Source organism: Halyomorpha halys, unplaced genomic scaffold, assembly GCF_000696795.3.
Source record: "Halyomorpha halys isolate HHAL.00 unplaced genomic scaffold, Hhal_1.1 Scaffold1291.1, whole genome shotgun sequence".
Classification (NCBI taxonomy): Eukaryota; Metazoa; Arthropoda; class Insecta; order Hemiptera; family Pentatomidae; genus Halyomorpha; species Halyomorpha halys.
In genome coordinates, this window is record NW_027114049.1 from 314,836 (window position 1) to 331,682 (window position 16,847).

General features: G+C 27.5%; 1 protein-coding gene across 1 annotated transcript in view; it reads left to right on the forward strand.

Moving 5' to 3' along the window:
• Nucleotides 1–5,356: 5,356 nt before the first annotated feature.
• Nucleotides 5,357–16,847, forward strand: part of LOC106689185 (uncharacterized) — a 49,759-nt gene continuing 38,268 nt past the window's right edge. Inside the window, exon 1 of the mRNA XM_014434061.3 lies at nt 5,357–5,435. The gene's annotated coding sequence lies outside the window, so the exon portion shown is untranslated. The remainder of the gene's footprint in view (nt 5,436–16,847) is intronic.

Consider the following 16,847-nt stretch of genomic DNA (forward strand, 5'->3'; position numbering starts at 1 on the left):
TTTAATGAACCTATAAAATAAACGTTCTTTGCTAAGGACCATAATTAATGCTATTTATCGATATTCTAATTAACCTAGTTATCATTCATTCATTAATATTTAATTAGCCAATTCAGTTTAATGAATGAAGTCTTGGCATGTTTCTCTCAGGGCTACAGTTAGATATGCTGATTACAATGTTTAAAAGGTTGAGTTGTTTTATAGAGCACTTTATCAAGGATTATTTATTATTCTCACAAATAGGATTTTGATATTTATCAAAATAAAATAAGTCTACCATTAACGGAATTTACAATTACGATTTATGTCCACTCATTTTCCCCCTTTAAAATTGTAAAATAATCTGTAAGTAGTAGTAATTTTTGTTTTTTGTTTTTTTAATTTAGCTGATGAAACAGTATTTCAAGTTCAGATGTTATACGTGATTGATAATGCAGCCATCTTCTTGTGTCAGAAAGAATAAATAAAACCAGGGTCATGACGTTCCAACATTACATTCATTCATAAAATATTTACACAGACTCTTCCAGATGAAATTATTTGAGTACTACAGCACTTTAATTCAGGGTATGTTCGTAGTAGAAATTATTTCCAAACCAGCAAATGTTCGAATCATTGAAGTCCACCTTTTTTGGTCCTCAAAATGTTAAAATAATGTGTAGAATCAGTAAATTAATATATTATTAATTTTTTTTAGATGAATAATTATGTGAACCTGTTATGTTATTGTTAATTTTTTAATCAACAGTCTTTTTAATTTATAAATGTTTTTACCTCCACATTTCCGCACGTGTGAAATGCAAGATTAACACTCAGCAAATTGCCTGACTTCAATATTAAAAAACTAAACATGCATGAAGAAGAACAGAACCCATCTGTACCTCTTTCACTGCTTAGGTGCACTTGCAGTTTCTAGTGCATTTAAATTTTTTTAGTTCAAACTTTAAATGTTTGTATGTGTTCAGTGACCTGTGAAAAGTCTTGTTATTAATGTAATGCCGTGCTATGGTATTTAGATAGAACATATTGAAGTCGTTCCAGAAATTAGTAGTGCATTTGTCCAAACTGAGTTTAGTACATATGTACAAGTATATGCTTAATTGAATTAGTTTTTAATTTGAAGTTTCTCTAAGTAGTGAGTGCATTAGATTTTGTTTCAGGTCCAGTAGCTGGCTTTTTGTTCATAATCTGCGGCCCCATGTCAATAGTACAAGAGCTGGGAAGAAAAATGGCAGTTATTTCACTTCAATTTTTGAATACTTCAATGAAAACTATGTATTATTATGTATAAAATTGATTAGTCTGCTAAGTATAGGAAAAGAGAATAAAAAATAGCGACTGTTACAAAACGTTTAAAAAAAAATTATTTTTCATTCGGAGCTCTATATCTTTAAAACTACCAACAACACTAGAAAACCTAAGAGAAAATTATTTAAAGTAAAGTAAATTTTCTAAAATATTTGACCGAATATAGCATATATACGAATATAGTAATTTACGTTCAACAATTCTTGAGATATATCTTTTAAAAAGCAACATTTCATAAAAATGTACTGAAAGATTAGTAGTTAGTGAATTTATTTTGAAATATCTATATCTCAAAAACCATCTGACTTACAAATGTCTATTAACAATCAAATTAAAGCTAGTTTAATGTACTATTAAGTAGTTCCTGGCGTTTATCCTTCATAGGAGTTTTCATGATATTTGCTAAAATAAATGGATTTATTATTGTTTGGACAACAAGTTTGGTTTATGAACAAAACTCCCAGCACTCAAATTAAAGCTAGTTAAATTTACTTTAAAATAGATTATAACGTTTTTCTTTGTAAGAGTAGTAGTTTTGAAGAAATAAATTCACAAAATGTTAATCTTATTTATTATTTATCTATTATTTATTACTCTGCCTATCATACTATACGGGTGTTCGCAGCAGTGCGTACAGCTCATTGCTGCATATGACAAACACACACACAAAATGTTAATGTTAATGACAAAATGTTAATCTCTAGTTGTTCGGATAAAATGTTTGATTTTTGAAGAAATATATCTTTGGAACCAATTTATTTTAGAGATATCAAGAAAACTACTACTTCTACGAAGAAAAACGACATAACCTACTTTATAGTCAATTAAACTAGATTTAATTTGAGTGCTAATATACATTTGTATGTCGAATGATTTTTGAGATATAGATTTCTCAAAATGAATCCACTTACTACTGATCGTTCAGTACATTTTGTTTTTATGAAATGTTGCTTTTTAAAAAGCTATATCTCGAATACTATTAAATGAAAATAGCTATATTAGGGCTCGTATTTTAGCAAATTTACTCTACTTTAAATGATTTTCTCTTAGGTTCTAGTATTATTGGTAATTTTAAAGATATAGAGCTCCGAATGAAAAATTAATTTTTTTTAACGTTTTGAGACGTTTTATTCTCATACCTAAACTTGACTGACTCATCAATTTTGAGTAGTAATTATAAATAGTTTTCATTATAGTCATAAAAAATTGGAGGGAAATAACTGCCTTTTTTTCTCATTTTGGATTGAAGTACTAATACATTATTCCGAAGTGTTGCACTCTGTTTCTGTAGACTCAACCTTGTTATAAAATTCATAGCGTTAGATGATTGCTGAATATCACCGATTTAATCTCGAAGCCTAAAATGCATTAAAGAGTTCCAGAAGGAAAAAAGGGTTTTGTTTGTCTTTGAAAGAATATAATTGACATGTTAACATGTTTATTTTAGAGAAACCTCTTCTCTAGTAATAATGATGAAATATACCAAACAGAAAATAATTCTATGCAAATATTTAATATTAATTTGAGAGAATTTCGCTTTTCAAAGGTCCTTTTTGCCTAAATGGGTGTAGTAGAGTTATGAATGAAGTTGTAAGAAACTGGAGGTAGCTAGCCCGCGATCGGTTTTCGATATAAACGTGGTCTAGAAAACGTGAAAATTGAGAAAACGTGACCATCCACGAGAGGTTCTGGAAGATTTCACCGTTTCCATGGAAAGGATCAGGTGACTAATTAAAACCACTTTCCTCCTTGAAAAGTTTTCAATGAAATAATAGCAGCTGATTTGTGAGTGGATTTGCCTTTCAATGATTTAATCGATGATCGTTTCAGATTTGTACAAAAGTTAGCCCTTAAAAGACTCTTAGAAATAAATAAATTTTCTAATGTATGAAAACTTTAAAAATTGGAGAATATGAAATTTTAAAAAAATAAAAAACTCTTGGGTTAGTATCAATGAGCTAATAAAGCAACGAAGTCGGGTTAAGTCTTCGGTTATTTCGCCGTTTTTTTTTTTATTTACAGGAGGGTATTTTCCTACAAGGGTCGTGGAGTTAAGGAGTTATGAATGAAACCAAAACGTTAATGGGCATGAACAACATCTCTTCTTTTTATATTAAAATAATTATCGAAATTTCTTCTTCTCTTCTTAATTACCTAATAAGGACCTTACATCGTTATTATAACAATAAGATTTGCTTTTACCAATTTTTTAAATTAATAACAATAAATTAGTAAAAGATAATATTCAAACCAATGTATCTAAGAAATAACAACAATGAATACGTGATCGAAGAATAAAGGAAACAAAAAAAAATTATATAATTAATAAAATACATAACTGACTTATATACTTAAAAATAATTAGAGGAGAAAAAAAATTCATAAAAAAAAAAATAAATAAATTAATACAGAGTTCTACATCTTACGTTAATATGGGCTTCAGTCTTCCAAATAAGTTGGTTTTTCCATGCTGTTATCCACAACACCTGTAATTACTGATAACTGGCAATGGAATTTTGTAAAATGTGTTTTAATGAATTCTTCAATTGGTTCAAATTGTAGTTCATGATGTAATTGACTATTTTGTTTTATAAACTAAGAGACTTATTTACTTTGTTTTGAAATAACTGTATCTTTTTCATTTCTATGCTGGAGGCAGCTTCTCAGACTCCTCACAGTATTCCAGTAATGGCCTTAATATTGCTTTATAATTGAGAATGATTGTATCTGCTTTTAATATAAATTTTCTATTGGCAAAAGGATACAGTATCAATCTTGTCGTCAAGCTGTTCCCTTGATTTTGGATATTCCAAGAGCTAAACGATGATCATAGCCTAAATTACCTCAGTTTTATCTCGTAAGCTCAAGTTGCAAATTTTTCTCACATGCTACTAATATTTTTTGTAATTTTTAACATTTATCTCTACTCTTTTGTGTTTAAAGTTCTCTTAATTGATCTGCGAACTTTCTTCTTTTTTTTTTCAACTATTTTCTCTTTCCATTCATGCAATTTCGCGGTTTTGATGATTAAATAACTTATCATCTGTTTTTCTAAAAAGTAAAAGGAGGAAATACGACCTTACTGTTGGAGCTTCACAGATTTTCTTTTTTTCTTTTTAGTGATTTCCCAAACGTAGTAGAAAGTTTCTTTTTATGTAACTTCTCAATATCTGATAAATTATTAAGAGTTTTAATTAACATACAAAATATTTACAGAGGTCTTAAACTAAAATATTATTGAGATAAATTAAATAAGCACCTATATAAACTATCTGATTAATACAATAAAACATGACTTTTGAAAAAACTAATTGTTATATTATTTTAATGGCATATCTGTGTAAAAAGGCACTCTGGGTCATTTTCACTGATGCATCTGGTGATGAATCAGTTGTGATTTATTATCATTAAAAAAAAATCAACTTGTACTGCTACAACCCACGACGGGTTCAGTAATATGTATGGAAATACTGTTTCTTGGACAACAGTTGTGCAAGGAGGTGTTTAATCATGATCACGCTTGACTGCCAGGGTTTTTTCCCAAATTTAGGGCTGGGTATGCCCCAGGAGATCTTACTCACAGGCTCGACACATGGCTGAAATAATTGAATTAATAATTATCTACTAAAACCTGATTCGAACCCGGGACTGGGAGAAAGTTACACAGCGCCTTACCCACTCAGCTACCTTAGTATGTATGTTTGTTACATAATAATATACAATTATTGTATAGTACTATATTCAACGTACAAGTAGTACATACCAAAATAGTAAATCTGATCATATAAATAACATTTTTCTTTTTTATTATCTCACATCTTGAAAAAATTGAACACCCAAGAAAGATATCACAATAACAAAAACAACCTTTTACGACACCTGAGATGTTCCGAGGTTTTGGGGTCAGCGTATATTGAGATTGCTGGGAAACGCTACGAGTAACGGTTCTCTGGGAGTTCGAGTCCGATTTTCCCTCTCGTTACCAACAATAGCAACCACAGCTTCCTCATCGGCGTACCAGTCCTGTCAGGTCTTCGCTGGAGGAAGGATGCTGGTACCTGGCTCGCAGGAGTAGGGGGACATGCAACTTCGTTCCACCTGTGCTTCAGAGGAATGTAACTACAACGGTACGTGATTTTAGTAATGATAACTGCAATAAATATTTTGACTTATTTCCGAATATTAAAATTTTAATTTTCATCGTATATGGAAATAATCACTAAGAAAAAGATTATATATTTGTGTAATATCACTATTATATCATTCAACTTAATTCTAGCTATTATTAGAGAAATAAAACCAAGTTACTCTTTGCTCTTAATTTGCTTTTTATACGAACGATAACAAATAATAAATAAAAAAATGTATAGAAAATTTTAAACTATGTATGACAATTATGTATACTTATTAAAAAATATACATACTTTTAAATTCAGTTCTATAGGTTAATGTGTATTATATACCCATGTTCACAATGTTGTTTCAATCGATAGAAAATATAAGATGGATTTAACTACCATATTTAAAAAATATACTTATAGCTGTATATATAAATAAGCACTAGAGAAATATTGTAAAAGTTTTACCTAAAAGATTTCTAAGTTCAAAAGTTGTTTAATGAAATGTCAAAAATTTTCAAGTACGATTGTTGATACATTTATATTAATAGAGAGATATTTTATCAAGAGTTGATATATTCGCTTCTCCGTATAATTAATTATTTTTTATTTTCTGGAAATATACTGGTTTAATTGGTTATTAAAGTGGTTTTCTGAAGATTGTTTCTTTTGAACTCTGCTCGAATGTATTGTTATTGTGCCAATTCTTGTTCTCTAAATGAAATCTAAGAACATAATTTTTTTTGCTGAAATATGTATATTGTACATATATTATATTACTCATGATGTTAGCCAATTGTGGTGCAGTTTAATAACTGTAAATTACTTCATATAAAAAATTTAAATTTCTCGCTTAAAAAAGGTAGAGGAATAGTTACAGTGGTAAATTACAATATATGTCTTGTATTAGTTCGATTATATCCAGGTAGGGCGATATTAATAGTTTAAATATGAAGCAGAGAGAGTCTTCCACGACTTAACATTTTTAAAATTTTGACTTATACAAATTTCACTGCCCTGTGATTAGAATGTTTCTTCGATTTATTATGAAAAACAAGTGTTTTTGAGGACGAAACATGTCGATCTCTGCATACCTGGGTAGTAATCATATTAAAGTTCTTTAATATACAAAAATAAATTATGTTCATTTTAGCAAATTTCTCACGTCATTTAAAGAAGTATTATTTTCAATATACAAACAAGCGATTTTTTTTTAAATACAACATTATAATGCTATAAATTTAAAAATAATAGTCTGCATGGTAAATATTGCTTTAACATCTTATAAATATTAATATCTTTATTAAAACTTATCATTAAACTGTATTTCTAATATTCGGTATCTTCGAGGAAATAGTCTTTATCTGTAACTTGCTATCCATATCTGGACTAATTCAATGAAAAATTACATCTTATTGAACAAAATATACGATTGAAATAGGTTTTTTATTCGGTAACAAGGATATTGTCTTAAACAGACGATTCTACATTCGATTCTTCCTCTAGGAACATGTACTAACAAGTGCTTTACAGGAATTCGGATTTAAAGTCTAGGAACGTGCAATTGATAACACAACAAAATGATCACGGCTGTTGTCAAAAAAAAAATTTCACCAACGTTTCGAAGCACAATCCATGTCTTCACCAGGACTAAAATAAAAAAATACAAAGTTGGTGAAGCTAATATAAGATATATGTATAACTAATAATAAAAAAATAATAATAATACTAATCAAATGTATGCTTCATATATTTTTTTGTTTGATTTCGGTTTTATCTTAGTTTATTTACATTATAAATGTCTTTTTAAATCTCCTCCCTTTTTATATCTGTTTTATTGACATGTCACTTTTATACTCTTTCATTAGCTTAACCTACTTAGTATATTTTTATTTTATGAAGAACTGAATTGTGGGTTGAAACGCTTGCTTTAAATAAATAATTGAAAACATTTTTTCAATTTTTGACAACTCATTAAATTGAAAGACAAATTATTGGTTCTGTAAATAGTTTTTCTTTAAATTTTAGTTGGTCGAGAGCATATAAGGTAGAAATTATAATTTTTAACAACATATATTTTATCATTTTAAAAACTATTTGATGATTTTAAACCAATAAAGTATCAATATTCTTTAAACAAACACTCTTATATTATTGCATTATTGGGTAATGAGTCATTAATAGGTAATGATTTGTCCATTAAAAATACTTATCTCAATGCTTTACCGTGTATATTTTTAAGAGTATCTATCCTAAAAATTATCTTATCAAATGACGAAACAGCACAAAAATAACATTCATTGATATATTTCTTTATTCCTTTGCTACATCTGAAAACTATGTTATAACCCGACAGTGGATTCATGTATAAACATTTAATTGCGAAAATCACCAGTAAAAGAAATCGTATTGGTTTCAGTTGAAGAACTTCGTTAAGGATGTTACACAAGCATGCTATGTGGTGGCAGGTTCCTGTGCAAGAAAGAGAAAGTACTTAGTTAAATCCATGATTATAAAATTACTATCAAAGTTAATTAAGTCAACAAATGTAAAAGGATGCATACTTGTTATGTCCAACCATATTGAATTGTGGAATAGATTCCTTTAGGTGGCGTATAATAGAAAAATTATGACATTAATTAAAATTAAAGTTTATAATTGATATTAATCATATAAATTGAATTATAATTAAATAATTAACAATCATTTCGGATATTAAAACAATCATTCTGCTTTTGAGGTGCAATGACAAGCTATATAGAAAAAAAAACAAACATAAATGGATGAATAAAATAAATACTTTTTTTTTTTTAATTTTATTTTATGGTATTCTCATCATAAAAAAATAAACAAAAGAGATAAATGATCTCTAAAACATGTCAATAATCTGCGAAGTAACTACCAATTAATAAAACGCCAACTGAAGTTCTCATCATTTGTGTGAACAGGTAGTGTATATTAAAAAAGGGGATAACGTTTTCTTTTTTTTTCTTTTCCTCCTGCATAGTAACCGTATACAAGAGGTGTTAATTTATTTAAAAGTTGTACATACTCCATGCGAAACCGTTTAATAAATGTATGCAATGAGAAATTAACACTTAAACATGCTACTGCAATTATGCAGTGTTAATGTGAATGAAGGAAGCAAAATAAAACAAGACAAAGTAAACATAAAAGAACCAATTTCGAACCTCTAGCTAAATTATATCCATGAATTCATGAATACGTACGTATTTAAAAAAATAATTTAATAGAAAGAAATATGGAAAATACATAAAAATTAAAATACTCTTAAATGAAAATTCCTACGAAATATAAACTACTTAATATTATAAAAATAGTTTACATACATAAAAAGGAAACAACACAAATAAGTAAATATGGGTATGCATGATTAAATAAGCGTATACACTAAATAGATAATTAAAGGAATTTAAACAATTAGTTCATATTTTTTTATAATAATCAAAAGATATATTCGAAAATTATAGCAAGATACACATTTAACATAAAAGATATGTAAATTGTACATAAAGTTAGCATGCTGAAGAAGGACAAATTTCGAATTTAAAGATATTGAAACAATTTACACAGTAAGAATAGCTATTTAAGAAAGTATTAAGAAGCAATTACAATATCTGAAAACCAAAAGATTGCAATAAATTGTAGTGGACATAAAAAATTTAAATGTCTCACATGCCGAACTATTAATAAACTAAACAAATTACAAACTGTCATTTCACTAACGACAATAGTTAAATAAATGCCCTATAGAGTGCACTAAAATAACAACACTAAATAGTCTCTTTATGGATTGTGTGTAAGAGTGATAAAACATTGATAAAATTAAATTAAAATTGTCCCTGGAAATTAAAAATAAGGTAAAAATATATTTTTTTTTTTAAAGTTAATTTGGAAAATATAATATAAAAAATAGATTTTGCCAAAATAAGAATAAAACAACATAGTAGTTTATATAATTTTTAAAGTATATTTTTAATAAATATATTTTAAGTGTAATATTAATCTATATATTGTAGATAAAAAGTCTTACCCCCCCCCCCAAAAAAAACCTACTGATACTTCCATGGAGTTGTATTTATATTACCAAAGAATTTTAACAGGACGACTCGGGTGAAAAAGTAGAGAAAAAATAGTTTGAAAACGAACAAAGTGGCATTTTTAAAATATATAGAATTTATCTATATTAGAAAATATATCAGAAATATATTTAAAATATATCTATGTATAAAATAGAATTGTTTGCTATTAAAAAATTTGTTCATATATAGTTTTATTTTTTACTATATGGGTTTAATGGGGTTCTAAGAATATTGGTCCTCAATCATTCTGATTCATAATTAAATAGACTCCATTGGAGTCCAATACTGAATATTAATTAATTAAAATAAAAACTAAAAATATATTAATAATAAAAAATAAATAAGGAATAAGATATTGTAATAAAATAAACATAATGAAAATATCGTAACTTCAGTCAGTCAGATTAAATCATTTCGACGTATTGTTCCCTAGGGTTTTCACACTTTGTCATTAAATCTACTACATTGAATGATTTCTTTTTGGTATGATTTCATCATTAAATATATTGTTCGTATATATTCTGTAACCTTTGAAAAGATTAAGGTTAAAAATGATGGAGTGAATTCTTACCCTTGGTCAGTTATTTTTCTCTCGCAATAGGACGAGAGTGTGAGTTCCGTATCTTTTGTCAGTCCATCAGCTCCATTCATCCTCTCGACAGATGCCCCAGTCCAGTTCGACCTCTCGGGTTCTAGATTTTACCGGGTCCCAGTTACTGGATAATACCTGATAGTGTATTTTATGTGAGGACAGCTATAATTTGTGGGAAAATGGATTTCCGACGGTTCATGACCGAAATATATTAAAAACTGTTGTGGAAGGTAATATATAATAACTTTCTAAGATATGGATCTATTTTTTTTTCTAGAATGAACTTAATATGTGAATTCAATCCATAAATTTGACTTTGTCTTTTATTATACATTTTTTTTTTTGTAATTATTTAAGAATGGATCTCTGTTTAATATTATTACTGTTAAATCCGTTACTATAATGCTTGCAATGTATAGGAAAAAAATTATACTCTTTAATTTGCGTCGTATACAAAACGAAACCAATTATAAATATAAAAAGATTGACACAAAAATTTTAAAAAAGCTACGCATTCATGTTTTTTAAGCTACTTATTAAATCTATACTTTCCCTCTGATTATTTTTTAATTTTTTATTTTACAGATAATCATAAATGAATTTTTAAAAATATTAATAATTTATTTTCCAAACATTAATTAGTATACAGATAACATTAATAACATTAATTAGTAAGGTACAGAACGTATGTTGCCAAGTACCATGTGAAAGTTTTAAAGCATCCATTTTGGTCTTCACAACTACGTATGACTTATATATTTCAGTTCGATTTGGGAGAAACACCCTCGCGATGTTACGAAAGATTTCTGTCACCATTTCAATTTAAATAAGTTATCTATAATTCTAAAAAAAGGTTCATCAACTATGATCTGTCGAGTTAGTTGAGACATTTGAGTCATAATATTTTTTAGATCACTGAATCAGTTTTTAGATTAAATCATTTTTAAACATCTGTTTAATCAACCCCAAATCGTATTAAAATTTCTCAAAACATTTTTAATATTAAAAAACATGATTCACGTTGGTACAAAAGACTATCAAAGCACACATGTCTCGATTTTTTAAAAGTAATTTTGCCACAAAATGGAATATTAATTATTATGAATAAATAATAATACATTTTCAACATTAAAAAAAAAAAAAAAAACAATATTAGGAATGGTCAAGTCAGATCGTTTATTGGTAGACATAGCCACGATTATTACCGAATTTTTTTGAGTCTCTAGAAAAATAAAACAAAAAGTTAAATAGAAAAAATGTTGCGTTGTGACAACAGAACCACCTCCCCCCTTTAAGTAAATTTTTAAAAAATGTTAAAAATTTAACTGATATTTCATGCCATAAGAAGTTTCCTAAGATATTTAATTTAATTAAAATTCTCTCAGTCCATTGTATAATTAAATAGAGCTAGTGAGTTTAAGTAATGAACCTATTTAAAGAAGTAACTGTTGCCGATTTGTTAAACAAATGAGATAACGGTTTGACAGTTTAACGTTATGACAGTAAGGCGCAAACAAGTGATTGTTAGCTGCATAAATAGGGTGTGCAAAACATAATGACATTTAAAGTTCAAAATCGTTAATTTTAATATGAATGATTTTTATAATTAAGCTTTAAAGAATCATCTATGTAACACTTTTAACATTTTTATTTTTGTTAACATAATGTAATAATTTTTGTTTTGTTTTTTAACTATACAACTACAACTTTCATTTTAATGTTTTTTTTATGTGCGTACCGAAATTTTTAACAATTTATGAGTAAATAAATTTATATAATACTTTGAATATCTTTGTGTTAGTCCATGAAAAAGGAAATATAAGATGAATGGGGGAAATACACATAATGAGGGGGGGAAAATTGACAAAGGAACAGAAAAAAATGAACATAGGAAAAAAATTAATGTAACGAAGTTATAAAAAAAATAAAACAATGTACTTAAAACGTGAAAGAAAAAACCCAAAGGTGAAAAAAAAAGAGAGAGAGGAAGACTTGATATTAAAAACATATTTACAATAGTTGGTGATAGTACAATTTCTAATTACAATTCCATAATTTAAAAAATCCTCTTATTCGTTGACAGAAACATTTACCTGCAAGTGGATGCTAATTGGAAATTACTTATAGGAAAAATATGTGAATCAAGTTTTATTATGTGTGATAAAACTGAAAATAAAATCCTCTTTCGTATGCAAATGTTGTTGAGGTAATTAAGTCGTTAAAAAGTAATTGCGACACTGTCTCTAATTTATGCTTAAGAATATTAATGAAGTATATGCATCATATTTTAACTACAACTTTATGAGAATAATTTTTTCACTAGATTATATTTTAGTCGTTCTGTTGTTATTAATCAATTTTAACCATGAGATAGTATTCTAATTTATGATACTGCAACAAAGAATAAAATAATAATAGTAATTTTCTTTATACATTATCAATAAACAATGATAAGGTTAATTTTTTTTTTTTAACTTCCAACTTTAGTAACTATAATTTTCGAAAGTATTCGTATCATTTTTTAATTGTTTGAAATTAAAATCAGTAATTAAACTATGGAATGGCTATTCTTCATTATTACTTTTTGACTTATTTTTTCGTAAAAATAATAGTCTTTTGCACTGTATGGGAGGGAATAATTCAAAAAAAGAAAAAAATTCTTCCGTATGTCATCCTTGACTACATTGACTACTGGCCCCATATTTTTATTTTTTATTGAGGCACCCTAAGTTATTCGTTATTTCTAGTCAGCATCGGATCTCTAGTTCCAAGTACCACCCGATTATAACTTTAATTAACTCCTATCTGGACTATTAGGAAGATAGATGAAATATCACTGCTTTGCTTGTACGAATTTATAAAAAAATTATAAATTATTGTATAAATTTATTTTTCGACGTTGGTATAATGATTTTAAAATACTCCCTATGTCGCTTTAATAATAATAATAATAATTTTATTTTGTACTTTACGTATTTTATTTATTGTGACCCAGATTGTGGTTACTTTTCAACAACCCTACAATTTTTGGGATAGTCTTCTTCGATTACTGTAGAAAAATAAACCAGTGTCTACGATAAAATCTTTGGAACACTTCAATTTTAATGTAATTCCAAAACCTTTTTTGTAAGATGTACCATTATTCAAACAAAGCAGCGATATAGGAAGTGTTTGTAAAACCATTATACAAACACAAAAAAAAATTGATTCAATAATTTTTTTTTTTTAGTATATCGTCGCCAGCACGTTTAAGTAACGAATATGACTGAAGCTACTTTTTAGGAGATGAACAAAAATCTTTACGTTTTCCGTTTACACTTAAAATTAAAAATTTCCTTTTTTTTTTTTACTTCTGTAAAAAAAAATATTTTCTTATAAATTAATATAACTAAGGAATTCGTAAAACACGTGTTAATGATTTTCTCTTAAATATTCTAGTATAGTTAGTTAATTTTAAAGATATAGAGCTAGGAATGAAAACTTAATTTTTTTTAAAGTTTTGAAACAGCAGCCAATTTCCCCTCCCTACCTCTACTAGGCAGACTCGTCAATTTGACTAGTAATTACGTAGAAGTTTTATTAGTAACCAATCAAAAGTAATCAAAAATTGGGGTGAAATAACTGCCTTTTTTCTCCTCTTAGGATCTTTTACTATTTGTATAACCGTTTAACGACCAACCGACACCAGTAACGAACTAGGAAACGAAATAAAAATAACAGTTTTTATTCGTTTCGAAAGAAGAACTGTTGTTATCAAACGATGGTCTTTCTTACTTAATTTAATAACTATTTCTTTTAAATTTATTTATTTATTGCAATTTACAACTATATTTAAATGAAAACACATTAAGTAAATTTAATGTTAGATCAAAATGGAGTGATACAGATATGCAGAGAAACTTCCCATTGGTAATAATCTAAATAACTAATTTAAAATAATAGACTAAAGATGAACAATTTACATTTTTGTATACATAACAGTCTGTATTATTGATAGTAAAATTATTTTATTTCTTAGGTTATTAATTTAAAAAATAAAAGAATATTTAAGCATAATAAAGATTACTGATTTCCTAGAAATATATATATATAAAAAAAAAAAAATACTGAACGGTCAGTTAGAGTACAAAGACGGACGGTGACAAACAATATAGCCGTCCCTACCCCATGTGTCACTTTCTCTGGTTCTCTTCATTCTTCTTCCGGCCTTAGGAGCGCACGTGAGTACATCATCCATGTATAACATGTTTACTTATTATCGCTTTCATTCATAAAAAATAAACCAAACGCCGAAAGTAAGAAAATTTGATAACAGTTAATCTTTATAATTTGTCGGTTTATGTACGGTTATTAACGTAATATGTAATCAAATATCATATAATGACTATATTAATAAATTATTAATTTATAGTTTACTGACTTAATATATTCATTGTTTGAGAGTAAGGTAGGTTTTATTGTTGATATTGTTAATGAGGTTAATAGAAAAGGAAAAATAATTTTTGCTGAATAGTTTTGTATTGAAATTATATGGTTTATAAAAAACATGGGCAATTTGGCTGCAAAGAAGATAATTTTTTGAATTATGACATCAATGGTTAAGGTTGTCTCCTTGAAAACGGCCTAAACGTTATTTCATGGTTCATGTCTGTTTTTTTTTTAAAACAATTTATCAGCTTCGACCCTTAATTACGAGAAGTATTAATTCAATTTTTAAAATATAAATCCCATGTTTAATTTAAACATAACTAATTATTTACGATTTAAAATTTCTGCAAACTCAACATCTTTCTAATGTATTTATTTGACATTTAAAAATTACTTGTTACCTTACGTCATAACCTAGTTCCTATATTTTTTTCAATAATATTTAAGATGATTATTGATCGATAAGGTGAAGCTATTATAAAATAAACTGTAATTATTTACATAATTAATTTCAATGACTAACATAATCTATTTTATTATAAATACCATTCATAATAATTAGGTACTCGTAGTAAATAAGCTTACAAAATATTTTTAGTGAATTTCTTTCATCTTAAAGTTTCGGTATTGGTCAATTAATAAAATTGACTTTCAAAATGAAAAATTAAACCATTTCATTTTTTCTGTCTTTTTTCTGTAATATTCTTATTTTCCTGACACTGCATCAGTTCAAATAGCGTCTAACACTATATTTTCTTTCTCTCACCTATATATGTAATATTTTGGAAAATTTCGAATTGAGGTCTTCGAGGAAAACGCACATTTTGAGGTCCAGTGATTACAAATAATCATGTCTTGCAAAATGATATCTGTATTTGATCAGTCTAGCTCTAAATTGAAAATTCGTGCGAAACTTAAATTAAATATTTAAGGCCGGTATATAATTGAGGTTTTAGAGGAACTTTATCGATAAAAATCGACTGACCGGAAGTCTCAATTTACAGAATCGATTTTCTCGAGAGCGGCCCAAAACCCTTTTGATTAAACCCATCATAACAACGTAAAATAGGTGGTTGTAATAATCAAATAGGTTTTATCCTCATTGAATATCGTCCGTAGCTCAGATAGTTAGGCCTATGGCTATTGTTCTGAAATCTGTGGGGCGGCGCTGGTTCGAATCCGGCCTGAGGCCGTTGACTTTTTTCAGTAAGTGGCGGTCCCACAAAATGAAAAACTTGACTCCCCACCATGGTTAGAATAGGTTGGTCACCTGTATATAACTAGGCAAGCATCAGATTTGCTGTGAATTACGTTAAAAAAAGAAAGAAAGAGAGAGACAATACAGACTTTTTAAAAAAAAAAAATTCTCTAAAGTACTTGTAATTTTTTTTTATTTGAAGAAATTAACTCATACAAATTATTTACTTGTTAATATAAATCGATAAATATAAACTACGAAAGGATTTGATGATAAACTTAAGGAGATAAGAGGAAAAATCTTTGTTCCAGGTTGAAAAAACAATTGAAGAATTGTGATAGACGTATTATACATTGCTAGAAAGCGAGAGATTTCAAAAAAGTGGATATATAACCTAGAAAATCATTAAATGTAATGGAGAATTACGAGAAACAGATAAGTATTAATTAAACTCGGTGTGACTATGTACAATTAATGGACGTTAATATCAGCTAGATCTAATCCTCATTGAAATAGTATAATAGAGCTTACAGTAATAGCTCATAGTAATAATAGCTTGGCTATTTAAAAAACAAATTATTCTACTAAATTAGTTTTTTTTTTAAATAAACAGTTCTCATTGTCTGCAATACTGAACTAAAGAATTTTATTATCCTCTGGTTTGGATCTCACGGAACAATACCAGATAGAACAAGGAGCTTAGAAGGCCTGGGTGTTAGCATTGGGGATATTGCGATCTTGGCGGAAAATATTATTTTGGACTCCCTGGGGATCATACACCATCACCTGCATTGGAATTAGCTCAGAGATTATTCTTTGTTTTATTTATTTACTTTAATATGTTGACCTCTCTATTTGTGTGTTTAAACTTATTTATTCATTAAATTATTTTATTTTATTAGTAATATTGTTTTTTAAAATTATTTATCCATTCAAGTGTTTCCTGTAACCGGTTTTTTATTATTTTTTCAATTTAATCTATGTGTTAGTCTTATTGTCGTAAAATGTATCTATTTGTTTGTTTTTGGTAAACTGATCTACTGCTGTGACTATGAATGATGGTCTGATCTCACATTACCGTCTAATATTGAATTTGTTTA